Raw genomic sequence first — 11,886 nt, 5'->3', positions numbered from 1 at the left:
GTCATATAGGTCCTTTACTTCCTTAGTTAGAGTCACACCAAGGTATTTCATAGTTTTTGTAACTATTGTGAAGGGTACCTTTTCCCTAATTTCTTTCTCCACATGTTTGTCCTTTGAGTATAGGAAGGCTACTGATTTGTTTGAGTTAATTTTGTATCCGGCCACTTTGCTGAACTTGTTTATCAGCTGTAGGAGTTCTCTGGTGGAATTTTTGGGGTCATTCAAGTACACTATCATGTCATGGGCAAAGAGTGATGTTTTTATCTCTTCCTTTCTGATTTGTATCCCCTTGATCTCCTTTTGCTGTCTAATTGCTCCAGCCAGGACTTCCAGTACTATGTTGAATAGGTAGGGAGAGAGTGGGCAGCCTTGTCGAGTCCCTGATTTTAGTGGGATTGCTTCAAGTTTCTCGCCATTAAGTTTGATGTTGGCTGTTGGTTTGCTGTATATTGCTTTTATTATGTTTAAATATGGGCCTTGGATTCCTGTTCTTTCCAGGACTTTTAACATGAAGGGGTGTTGGATTTTGTCGAATGCTTTCTCAGCATCTAGTGAGATGACCATGTGATTTTGGTCTTTAAGTTTGTTTATATGGTGGATTACATTGATGGATTTCCTTATGTTAAACCATCCCTGCATCCCAGGGATGAAGCCTACTTGGTTATGATGAATGATGGTTTTGATGTGTTCTTGGATTCGGTTTGCAAGGATTTTGTTGAGTATTTTTGCATCAATGTTCATAGGTGAGATTGGTCTGAAGTTCTCTTTCCTTGTAGGGTCTTTGTGTGGCTTAGGTACGAGGGTTATTGTAGCCTCAAAAAATGAGTTGGGTAATATTCCATCTGATTCTATCTTTTGGAATAGCTTGGCGAATATTGGTGTTATATCCCCAATAAATGTCTGATAAAATTCTGCACTGAACCCGTCTGGACCTGGGCTTTTTTTGGTTGGGAGGCTTTTGATGACTTCTATTTCTTTAGGTGTTATAGGGTTATTTAGATGGTTTACTTGGTCCTGGTTCAACTTTGGGACCTTGTATCTGTCTAGGAATTCGTCCATTTCCTCTAGATTTTCCAATTTTGTGGAGTATAAGTTTTTGTAGTAGGATCTGATGATTTCTTGAATTTCCTTAGTTTCAGTTGTTGTGTCACCACTTTCTTTTCTGATTTTGTTAATTTGGATACTCTCTCTTTGCCCTTCTTTAGTCTGGCTAGGGGTTTGTCAATCTTGTTGATTTTCTCAAAGAACCAACTCTTTGTTTTGTTGATTTTTTCAATGGTTTTTTTTGTTTCTATTTGGTCTATTTCTGCCCTAATTTTGATTATTTCTTGCCGTCTACTCTTTTTGGGTATATTTGCTTCCTTTTGTTCTAGTGCTTTTAGCTGTGCTGTCAGGTTGCTGATGTGAGCTCTCTCCAGTTTCTTTTTGGAAGCACTTAGGGCAATGAGTTTTCCTCTCAATACTGCTTTCATTGCATCCCATAGGTTTGGGTATGTTGTGTTTTCGTTTTCGTTGAATTCTAGAAAATCCTTAATTTCTTTCTTTATTTCTTCTTTGACCCTGCTATCCTTTAACAGAGTGTTGTTTAGTTTCCATGTGTATGTGGGCATTTTGTTGTCTTTGTTGTTGTTAAAGACCAGCCGTAGACCATGGTGATCTGAGAGGATGCATGGGAGTATTTCAATCTTCTTATATCAATGAAGGCTCGTTCTGTGTCCAATTATGTGGTCAATTTTCGAGAAGGTGCCATGGGGTGGTGAGAAGAAGGTGTATTCTTTTACTTTAGGATAGTATGTTCTGTATATATCTATTAATTCTAGTTGGTTCAAAGTCTCTGCTAGTTTTGCAGTGTCCTTGTTCAGTTTCTGTTTCCCTGATCTGTCCATTGGTGAGAGTGGGGTGTTAAAGTCTCCCACTATTATTGTGTGGGGTAAAATGTATTTTTTGAGCTTTAGTAGAGTTTCTTTTATGAATGTGGGTGATTTTTTATTTGGAGCATATATGTTAAGGATTGAGAGTTCCTCCTGACAGATTTCCCCGGTAATGAGTAAAAAGTGTCCTTCTTTATCTTTTTTGATAACTTTTGGTTGGAAATTTACTTTATTCGATATTAGAATAGCCACTCCAGCTTGCTTCTTGGAGCTGTTTGCTTGGAAGTTTTTTTCCCACCCTTTTACTCTGAGATAGTGTCTGTCTCTGTCTCTGAGATGAGTTTCCTGTATGCAGCAAAAGGCTGGATTTTGTTTATGTATCCAGTCTGATAGTCTATGTCTCTTTATTGGGGAGTTGAGACCATTTATGTTAATAGATATCAAGGAATAATTGTTTCTGTTTCCTGCCATTTTTGCTTTTTTGGGTTGAGTTGTGTCTGTGTTTTTTTCTTTAGTTTTCTTGTTTAGGAGTTTTCTTGTTTTTACTAGGCTGTATTTTCCCTCCTTGTATTGGGTTTTCCACCTATAATTCGTTGTAGTGCTGGGTTTGTGGTCAGATATTGTGTGAATTTTGATTTGTCTTGAAATATCTTTGTCTCTCCATCGATGGTGATTGATAGTCTTGCTGGGTATAGCAGCTTGGGCTGGCACTTTTGCTGTCTTAAGGAGTGCATGATGTCTGTCCAGGCTCTTCTAGCTTTCATAGTCTCTGTTGAGAAATCGGGTGTGAGTCTGATTGGTCTGCCTTTATATGTTACCTGACCTTTTTCCCTTACTGCTTTTAGTATTCTTTCTTTACTTTGGGCACTTGATGTTTTTACTATTATGTGTCGGGAGGTATTTCTTTTCTGGTCCAACCTATTTGGAGTTCTGAAGGCTTCTTTTATGCTCGTGGTCATCTCATTCTTGAGGGTAGGGAAGTTTTCTTCTATGATTATGTTGAAGATGTTTACTGTGCCTCTTAGTTGATACTCTTCTCCCTCTTCTATTCCTATTATCCTTAGGTTCGGTCTTCTCATTGTGTCTTGTATTTCCTGGACATTTTGGGTTAGGAGCTTTTTGTTTTTTGCATCTTCTCTGGCTGTTTTGTCTATGTTTGCAATGTTGTCTTCTGCCCCCGAGATTCTCTCCTCGATCTCTTGTAATCTGTTGGAAATGCTTGCTTCTGTGACTCCTGATTTCTTTTTTTGGTGTTCTGACTATAGGGTTATCTCTTTTAGCGCTTTCTTTATTGTGTCAATTTCTGTTTTAATTTCCCTCTTCCATTCCTTTATTTCTTTGGTTCTGTTTTCCTCTCGTTCTTTGAGTTCTTTGAGTGTTTTTCTTGTTTCTTCTTTAAAAGCTTCTGAATCTTTTTGCTTTTCCTCCCTTTCTTGTTTAAGTAACTCTATCAGCGTCTTGAGGCATGTTTTCAGGTCTGTGTCTTCTTTCTCTGGAGTGTTTGGAATTCCGATGTTTGCTACTATCGGAGAGCTGGGTTCTGGTGTTGCTAGATTGTCTTGGTTTCCTTGGGATATACTCTTTCTCTTTCCTCTTGCCACTTTGTTGTCAGTGATATGTTCTTGCCTTTCCCTTGTATCTGGTCTGTGTCCCTGGTACACTTTCCGTGTGCACTCCTCAGAGATCTCTCTACTCCCCAGCAGCCCAGGTTCCGGGTGGCAGCTGGGACATGCTCTGCTCTGCATCCTGAAGTCGCCCCAGGGTGGGAACAGAAGTTTCTAAGATCTGTTCCCGGTCACTGGATCTGGGAGGACAGGGCAGGTCAGGGCAGGGGGTGCCCTTTCCGTGTGCACTCTGCAGAGATCCCTCTGCTCCCCCGCAGCCTAGGTCTCCCACTCACCAGTTGCTCAGCCTGTACGAGCCGCCTTTCCAGCTGGTGGTTGGGCCAGGCTCTGCTCTGCGTCCTGAAGTCGTCTCCGGGTGGGAACAGAAGTTCCTAAGATCTGTTCCCGGTCACTGGATTGGGGAGGACAGGGCAGGTCAGGGCAGGGGGTGCCCTTTCTGTGTGCACTCCGCAGAGATCCCTCTGCTCCCCCGCAGCCTAGGTCTCCCACTCACCAGTTGCTCAGCCTGTACAAGCTGTCTCCTGTCTTGTTTTTTTAATTAAGTGTCGATAGTTTGCATTTAACTTTGAAATCCCTGTGTCTCGCTCCCACAGGTAGGGTTTTCATCGTCAATAACTGGTTTGTTTGTTCATGTCAAGTCATCCTAGAAAAGGGATGTCACATCCGATGATGGTGACCCTGGCTCGGAGTCTTGGCAATGCTGGCCTTTAAGCATATTAGATTACTACAATCATATCGTGAATCACAATGTTTCTATTAAATATAGATAACTGACTCATTTTTTAATGATTTTACCATTATAAACAGGATTAAACACTCATGAGACTGCGTGAAATTAGGTGGCTTAGGAAGCCATGTGCTGTAAGATTCACACCAGTAGCATCCTGGAGGATTCTAGACTCCTCCCAAATGCCATCTGCACCGAGAACCTCACAATATCCGAAGCCCCTGCAGAAGTAATCACTACGTTCTCATTCGAGTGGGATGGGCTTAGTCCAGTGACTAGTGTGTTATTTGGAAGACACAAACCCTCCAAGTGGCAAAATTCATTTGACAGTGGCAGCAGGTTCCCAAGTAATGCTGGGGAGATCCAAGGAACATCAAGGATCCTCAGCAACCCCTCTCAGCCAGGAGAGGCCGGCTGGCATAAAACCCCACAGGCTTCAGGGGCACCATGGCTCAGCCATCTCTGAAAGGCCTAAATTCCTGTTGTAGTAAAAGTACCAGGCTTCTGGCCACTTGTTACATCATCTAAAGGAAGTTAGTACAAAGAATAAATAAGAACATACAGATCTATTCATACAGTCAGTCAAATGCGTTCATTATTCAAGTAGGATTTTGTTGTTGTTGTTGTTGTTGTTGTTGTTGTTGCTGTTGTTGTTCCAAACCTTACATGTTTCTCATCACAGTACTGGAGGGATGAGAAATGACCATCATTTCTTCTGGCCCCGCTCTGTTTTAGGCATCAAATATTAGCATTTAATGAACAGGGCATCAAACACTAACATTTGAGATAGCGGTATGGCGCGTGTCTTTAAACTGACTTTTGGATGCTTATTATATGTGGTCAGCAAACTTATTTCAGCTCCAACTCACTTGGCACTAATTATGTCTTCCTTGCAGATGATGGCATTTTAGTATCGAAAACAACAAAAGGTAAGGAGATTCCACATTTGTACAAAATCACCAGGGTTGATATGACAGGGTGTAGGACATATAAAAATTGAGGGCCAGGTGAAGCACTCGCTAGCCCTAAGATGTGGGGCTTGAGCTAGCGTTGCCTATGATGTCTGGAAACTGTGGGTGGGGCAGGTGGTCCTCCTTACTATGTGTCCCTTTCACATGGAGAGAGGCCTGTGGCTTCTAGATGACCACATTATGCTAGAGGTCAAGTTTGAACAAGACCCTGAAGGATGAACTCCTTGAGATGGGGAGAAGAGAATGAAAAAAGGCGTCCCCAGGTAAAAAAAAAAAAAAAAGGCCCACTCCTTAGAGCATAAGCAATGTGCAGCAGAATCTTTTCGGGTGAAAAAAGATGCTCTTACTTCACAAAACCTTGCAAGAGGATAACTATAAGAGCAAATAGTAATGTGTGTGGGTGAAGTCGGAAAGTAAAGCTACTAACTAAACAGATTGGATTTTCTTTGTTGTTTCTGGGTTGGTTTTTGGGTTTTTTTTTTTTTTTTTTTTTTTTTTTTACACTTTTTGTTTGGTTTCGTTTTTCCTTGCTTAGCTTTGTTTTTTTTTTTTACTAGGCAATCAAAATTGATGAAAATTTACAAATGGAGAGATGTAGTTAAAATAAAGTTTTTAGAATATTTCCTCTTTCCCTTCTCAAAGGTTTAAGAAGAAAACACATCTAACAAAACATTAAAGGCCAAAATTATAAAAATAACAACAAAAATAAATACGGATAGAAAAAGTCCACGTAAGGTCGAAGTGACGCTGGTAACTTTGGTGGCTGATGTTGTATAGTTTCTACTGCTGAAATAAAACACGGATCACAAGCAACTTAGGTAAGAAGGGCCCATTTGTCTTGCGGCTTACAGACCATCATCACTGAATTAGGCCGGAGGAACGAACTGAAGCAGAGGCTATGGAAGAATGCTGCTTACTGGCTTTCTTGTACAACCCAGGACCACCTGTACAGCGGAGACACTGCCTACAGTGGGTTGGGCACTCCTTGTCAATCTCTAAGGAAGATGGCCCTACAGATGTGCCAGAAGGCAAATCCTCCATTGAGATTTCTTCTTCCTGCATGACTTCCCACAGGTTAATGAGCACTATCCAGCTCAGTGGTACAAAGTTTCCAAGTGGTGCTCCCTGTAGTGCTCCCTGCAGTGCTCCCTGCTGCTGCCAATGCACTGCCCTTCTGTCCTCACATCTCACATCACACATTTCTTCATTCTTTGCATCACTTCCCTAGTCCGGGGTCTCCTTTGTGCTAGTACTCAAAGTTGAAATTGTCTTAGAATTGAATTTGTCACTAAACTCATCCCCATGTGTTTTATTTTATGGGTCTTAGCTACATTCCTGGTGATTATCTGTTTGGAGGGAGGACAGTGAATATTCAAATGTCCTCTGTGTAGAAAAGCTCAGGACATTGAATATTCAAAATTTCAAGCCGGAGCTATGAATGTAGCCCAGCAGCAGAGTGCTTGTCTCAGCATGAGTCGGGCTAAATTCAATCCTTAGCACCTGAAAATGAGACACTTCAAATCAGACACACAACATTTTTAAGGCTGGGAGTTCTGTGGTGGAAAGTCTATGCAAAGATCTGAAGACAAAAGCTCCCTCCTGAATAGGCAATCACCCCTAAAACAGCAAGGAAGTATGAATTTCTTAGGAGGTCCTGGCCTTAAACCAGTGCTAGAAAAGGAATGGAGGGGGCTACCTTCAGCACCTAAGAGAGAACACTATCTGGGTGTGAATCTTTGTCTATGACCTACTCTGTTCTGAAAGTTCCCTTTAGACTCCAGTCTTCATTGCCTTATAGAACTGTTTTAACTCTACAACCTTATTAAAGACGCTGATAATTCAACAAACATTCTCACTATCCACACAATACTTCCCAGGGTTAAACACTGGGCCCTTTATGACTTACCAAACAGACGGTAAGAAAATCGAGCAGAAAAACAATTGATAGTGAAAGATTTACAGACCATCCATGAGTAGCCCAGAATGAGCAGCCCCAGGAAAGGACAGGACCCATGGCGTGACAGGGACACACGCCAGCTTCAGCAGCTCACTCCTAGAGAACATCAAGGCCAGATTACCTTTCACAGGTGAAGATGGATTCCGAGGTGCTGCCTGGCTCTTTGACAATGACCTTCTCGCAGTACCAGTACTGGGATGTGTCACTGGCCTCGCAGTGCAACAGCACCTTCTGCAGGTTTCCTAGGGAAACTGCTTCAATCTGAAATGCATCAATCTGGTGGAGAAAAAGCCCCATGGAAACAACTAGATTCCAACACATGACAAATGCTGGCAATAAGAGTAGCCCAAGGCTGCCAGGAGCCACACAGCTCTTGAAGAGAGAAGATGTTACCACGGTTAACAGCAGAGTCGGCAGTAAGGGAAGGAAACATAAGCAGATTACTTTCTCTCTATTAGACCTGACTTTCTGCCTGCTTTCTCTTTCCATTACTTTCTTCATTGTCCTTTCAGATGTGAAACAAAACCATAACCAACGAGGATGCCCCTTGCTGCAGGCCCTCAGAAGAGGATGCTTAGGAAGTGTTTCCAGTGTGACCCTTCCCACGTACACTGATACCTGCAAAGGCATGGGAGGCGAACTTGCTTTTCTCGATTCCCATTCCTTTCTCCAGTAATACCTCTCACGTGCTGTCCTCTGTAAATAGACTGTGTTCTGGGGTTTGTTATGAGAGACCCTGTAGCCTTCATTCCTAGAAAGACTCAGTTGATCACAGCAAAATTGTGTTAATGTTCTTGCTGTTGTTTGCTTGGTTTTGGCTTATTTTGCTTTAGAGACGCAGGACCTGGATGAAACGTTTTGCTGCTTAGAATAAAGAAGACGCCTCCCACAGCCCCTCCGCAAGACTGTTGGATTATCTGAGGAAAGTGTTACGAATTTTTTTTCTTTTCTTTCTATTCAGGTCATGGGGGGAGTTAAGAGGATAGTAGAGGCAGAGAGAGAGGGGGGAGTAGAAAAGTAGAGGCCAGCCATGAGCACTTGGGGAGAGGGGGGAATGAAGAGAGGAGAGGCAAAGGGGAAAGAGCAAGAGGCCAAAAGTCCAAGAGACAGAGAAGGGGGGAGGGAGGGAAGGAGGGAGTGGGAGAGAAAGGGGAGGGGGCAAGCAGCCCCCTTTTTTTCTTTTCTTATTGGCATTTTATTGAATAGAATTTCCCGGGCAGTAGTATCTTTTAATTTCAATATAATAGCAGACTTTTTTTGTAAGAAATAAACTAACTAGTTTTGATAAACTTGAGTATAATTTCATAATAAAATCATCACTAACAAAATTTAAATTGAACAGAAGATGGAAAATAAGTCAGAGATTATGATTCAACTTACTTTTCTATAAAATGTTTCATTTTTAAACAATTTTCTTCTTTTTTTATCTTGAATTTGATGAATAGCTTTAGATGTATAAAGATAATTAATTATCCATGTCTGTTCCAACTACGTAGAAGATAAACTATCATTTGGAAAACAAAATCGCACATACTCTGCCTCATGTATAACAGCTTGATTCTGAGAAATTTGAATAAAGAAGCAGAAAAGCCCCGGGTTTCCCGATTATGTAGGATCAATGTGGAGACGTCACATCTTCTCTGTCGTCTCTCATTGGTCCCCACCACAGATCTGATTTTTGTTCCTACTCACAGCTTTCAAACACCATGTGATCTATGAGGAAACAGGTGCCAAGTGCCAGCACTTTCATCTTCATATCCAGCTCTAGCAGGAACTGGATTCCAAAATTATCTGAATCCGTAGAGGCCTCTTTCATACACCCAGACCACTGCTTGCTGATCTTGCCAATTCGAGACGCCTCATCAAGAGACTTGATCTCAAAGTCCATATCCGAACAGCAGGTGCATGCAACACATGGACCAACAATTTTGAGAACATTCCCCTTCTTGTCATTCTGAAGAGTGAGCTTTGGCAGACATGGGTGCCAGTTCACATAACCTTTTGGTACCCCAGGAGGAGCCTGAATTTCTGTCTCCTGGAGGCAGCAGGGGAAGCAGCTACTGCATCTCAGGGGTCTCTCCAGAGTCACGACTTCTTGGCCCGGATGATCCAGGATCCTCAAGGTGAAGGGTCTAGATTCCAGTACAGCAGTCAGTATCTTCCACAGCAATGTAAACCACCTGCCTGAGGCTGTTCTTCATTTCAAATTTATCATTTGTTTCAAAGCCTGTTAAGACTTCTAGAAGTTCAACTTGCTGATGAGTCATAATCTGATCTATCTGATGTAAGTATTCTAGCCCAGGTGGGCAGGTCAGAAGAGGTGGCGGGGCTGGCATCCGCTGGGTATTTACAAGGACTATAGTCTGGTTATTTTGAATAGGAGGCCATGTTGCAGCAAAACCTTCATGTCCAGCTGTTGAGACTGTGTAGCAAGCCTGAGGCCCTGGATAACACCAGACTGGAAACATTGGTAGTTAGTCTGGAGTATGGGGAATCCGGCATGTTCTGTAGGTCCTTGGGATGCTGTTGGTGAATACTGAGGGGCATACTCAGCTGGCAAATATGTTCCTGACCAAGTAGACTCCATTTGCATACAGTGTTTGTCCATGATTTAAACAGTCTTAGAAGAGCAGACCTCTGGGTTTAACTCTGATTCTGTATGTAGTTTTCATAAAGACCTGAAATTGGTGGCTAGCCCATGATGGTTAGCAATTTTCTAAAAAAAAAAAACTTTTAGCGAAGAGTCCAAATGGGTAGGGTCTCTTATGAACGTGTCATAGTTAACCTGTGCATAAAGTTTTAATTGTTGTAGTTGCATCTCCATCTCAAATAAACCCATGCTATGAACAAACAACTCATAATATAAATACAAGCAGTGTGCCTAGATTGGGTAGATCGAAAACTACACTACACTACTCTATTCTTTGCTAAGAAATCCCTTATAACTTTCAGTTTCTGCAGACCATATGCTTCAGTTCCATCCAAGTGTCATGAATTTAATTAAATTTGACAAATGTCAAAAAATGACAGTTGTCTTTTAGTTTCTATTACTCTATTTCCTAGTTTATAAAAGAAAAGAAAGGAAGGAAGGAAGGAAGAAGGGGAGGATGGAGGGAGGGAAGGAAGGAAGGAGGGAAGGAGGGAGGGAGGGAGGGAACGAAGGAAGGAGGGAGGGAAGAAAGAAAGAAAGGAAGGAAGGAAGGAAGGAAGGAAGGAAGGAAGGAAGGAAGGGAGGAGGGGGAAGGAAGGAGAAAATAAAGAAGGAAGAAAGAAAGAAAGAAAGAAAGAAAGAAAGAAAGAAAGAAAGATAGATAGATAGATAGATAGATAGATAGAAAGAAAGAAAATGGTGGACTTAGAATAGTTTTCATTGCTTTCAAAGGCTATGCAGTATTAGCTGTGGTCCACTGTGTCACCAAGTTAAATGTTCAATTTAGCTCAGCAAATACCCTGGAGTCTAAACTGTTGGTTGGTGTTGCTAAAAACTTCTCTTGCTTTAGCTAGAGTAAAGCTGCAGTGAGTTCAGTGAGGATGTGTCTGTGAACCCTCCTGAATGTTCTCTGGTAACCTCCTCCACCGTACAGGACAACGTTCAAGGGGATATTTTATGACAAGTGTCACCCGTGTTGGCAGAGCCAGCTGACTTCTTAACCCTGGCTGGTAAGTCCTTGATATACCATGCATTAAAGAAAATAAAATTTAAAAGAACAAACTCTGCAATGAACCAGGGGAAAAAAACATTTATCTGCCTCTGATTCTAGACTCTAAAGATGGTGCCATTAAACTTACACCTTGACCTCTCTTCATTCAAAGTGCAACTATGCCTTCTATTCAAGTTCCGTTTCAGTCCAGAGTAACCTGTCCCCACTCTGTAGGACATGCAATCTACTAAGGTGAGCTGAAGACGACAACCCATGAAGATGACTTGGAAATCCTTAGCCCGTCATCCTGACTAGTTCCCTTGATACTGTGCTACCTCTGAACACTGCCCGTCAGCTGGGTGCAATGGTGTCCTCACCATTTATCAGAAAGAGGGAGAATGGCAGAGGCTGAACCTTATACAAAGCCAGACAATTAATTCAGAAGACATTGTCACCAAACAGAGTAATATTAATAACATTTAAGCCTTTGTTTCTGCTGTGAATTAGTTCACATGTGAACGCAAAGGAAAAAAATGAGCATGACATTTTGGATGATTCTCATTCAATCAGAACTCATCTACCTACTTCCAATGGAGGCTTTTCTGTAACATTCACAAGGAAAAGGCACAGGTGAGATTTATTTTCTCTCTAATGTCTCATAATTCACAAGCCGAACACACACATCTGAGAACAGCAGTATCACACTGGTTCAAGGTGCCCTTTTCAATGCATCCTTGGGTAACTCCTCACATTAATCCCACACTTTCAAGTAATGTCTCCTTTCCAAATACAACCAGGTTCTCAGATACCCTTAGAGAACTCCCAAATGTTCAAATACATGCTTTCATATAGGACCAAAGAGCCTAACATGGGGCTTGATTTCATTTTAAGAGGAGGTCACTGTGGTAATACATAAAATAAGCCAAAAGCTCTTCTTTGGTCTGACCTTCATAGTTGTTCTCATCCTGCGGGTTATGATCCATTTAGGAGTCACAGATCAAATATCCTTCATGACAGATATCGGCATTTTAACTTAAAGTAGAGGCAAAGTTACAGTTATGAGGTAGCGATGAAATAATTTTTGGTTAGGGGTC

The 11,886-nt window shown here is 41.7% G+C and overlaps 1 pseudogene across 1 annotated transcript; it reads right to left on the bottom strand.

Moving 5' to 3' along the window:
- Positions 1-8,835: 8,835 nt before the first annotated feature.
- On the bottom strand, positions 8,836-9,738 carry LOC308437667 (phospholipid scramblase 2-like; annotated as a pseudogene). The gene has a single exon. The product of its transcript is annotated as a phospholipid scramblase 2-like (transcript).
- Between the last annotated feature and the right edge of the window lie 2,148 nt (positions 9,739-11,886).

This window comes from Micromys minutus (assembly GCF_963924665.1).
Source record: "Micromys minutus genome assembly, chromosome: 26".
In the NCBI taxonomy this organism is placed as follows: domain Eukaryota; kingdom Metazoa; phylum Chordata; class Mammalia; order Rodentia; family Muridae; genus Micromys; species Micromys minutus.
This window is presented reverse-complemented; position numbering and strand designations above follow the sequence as displayed.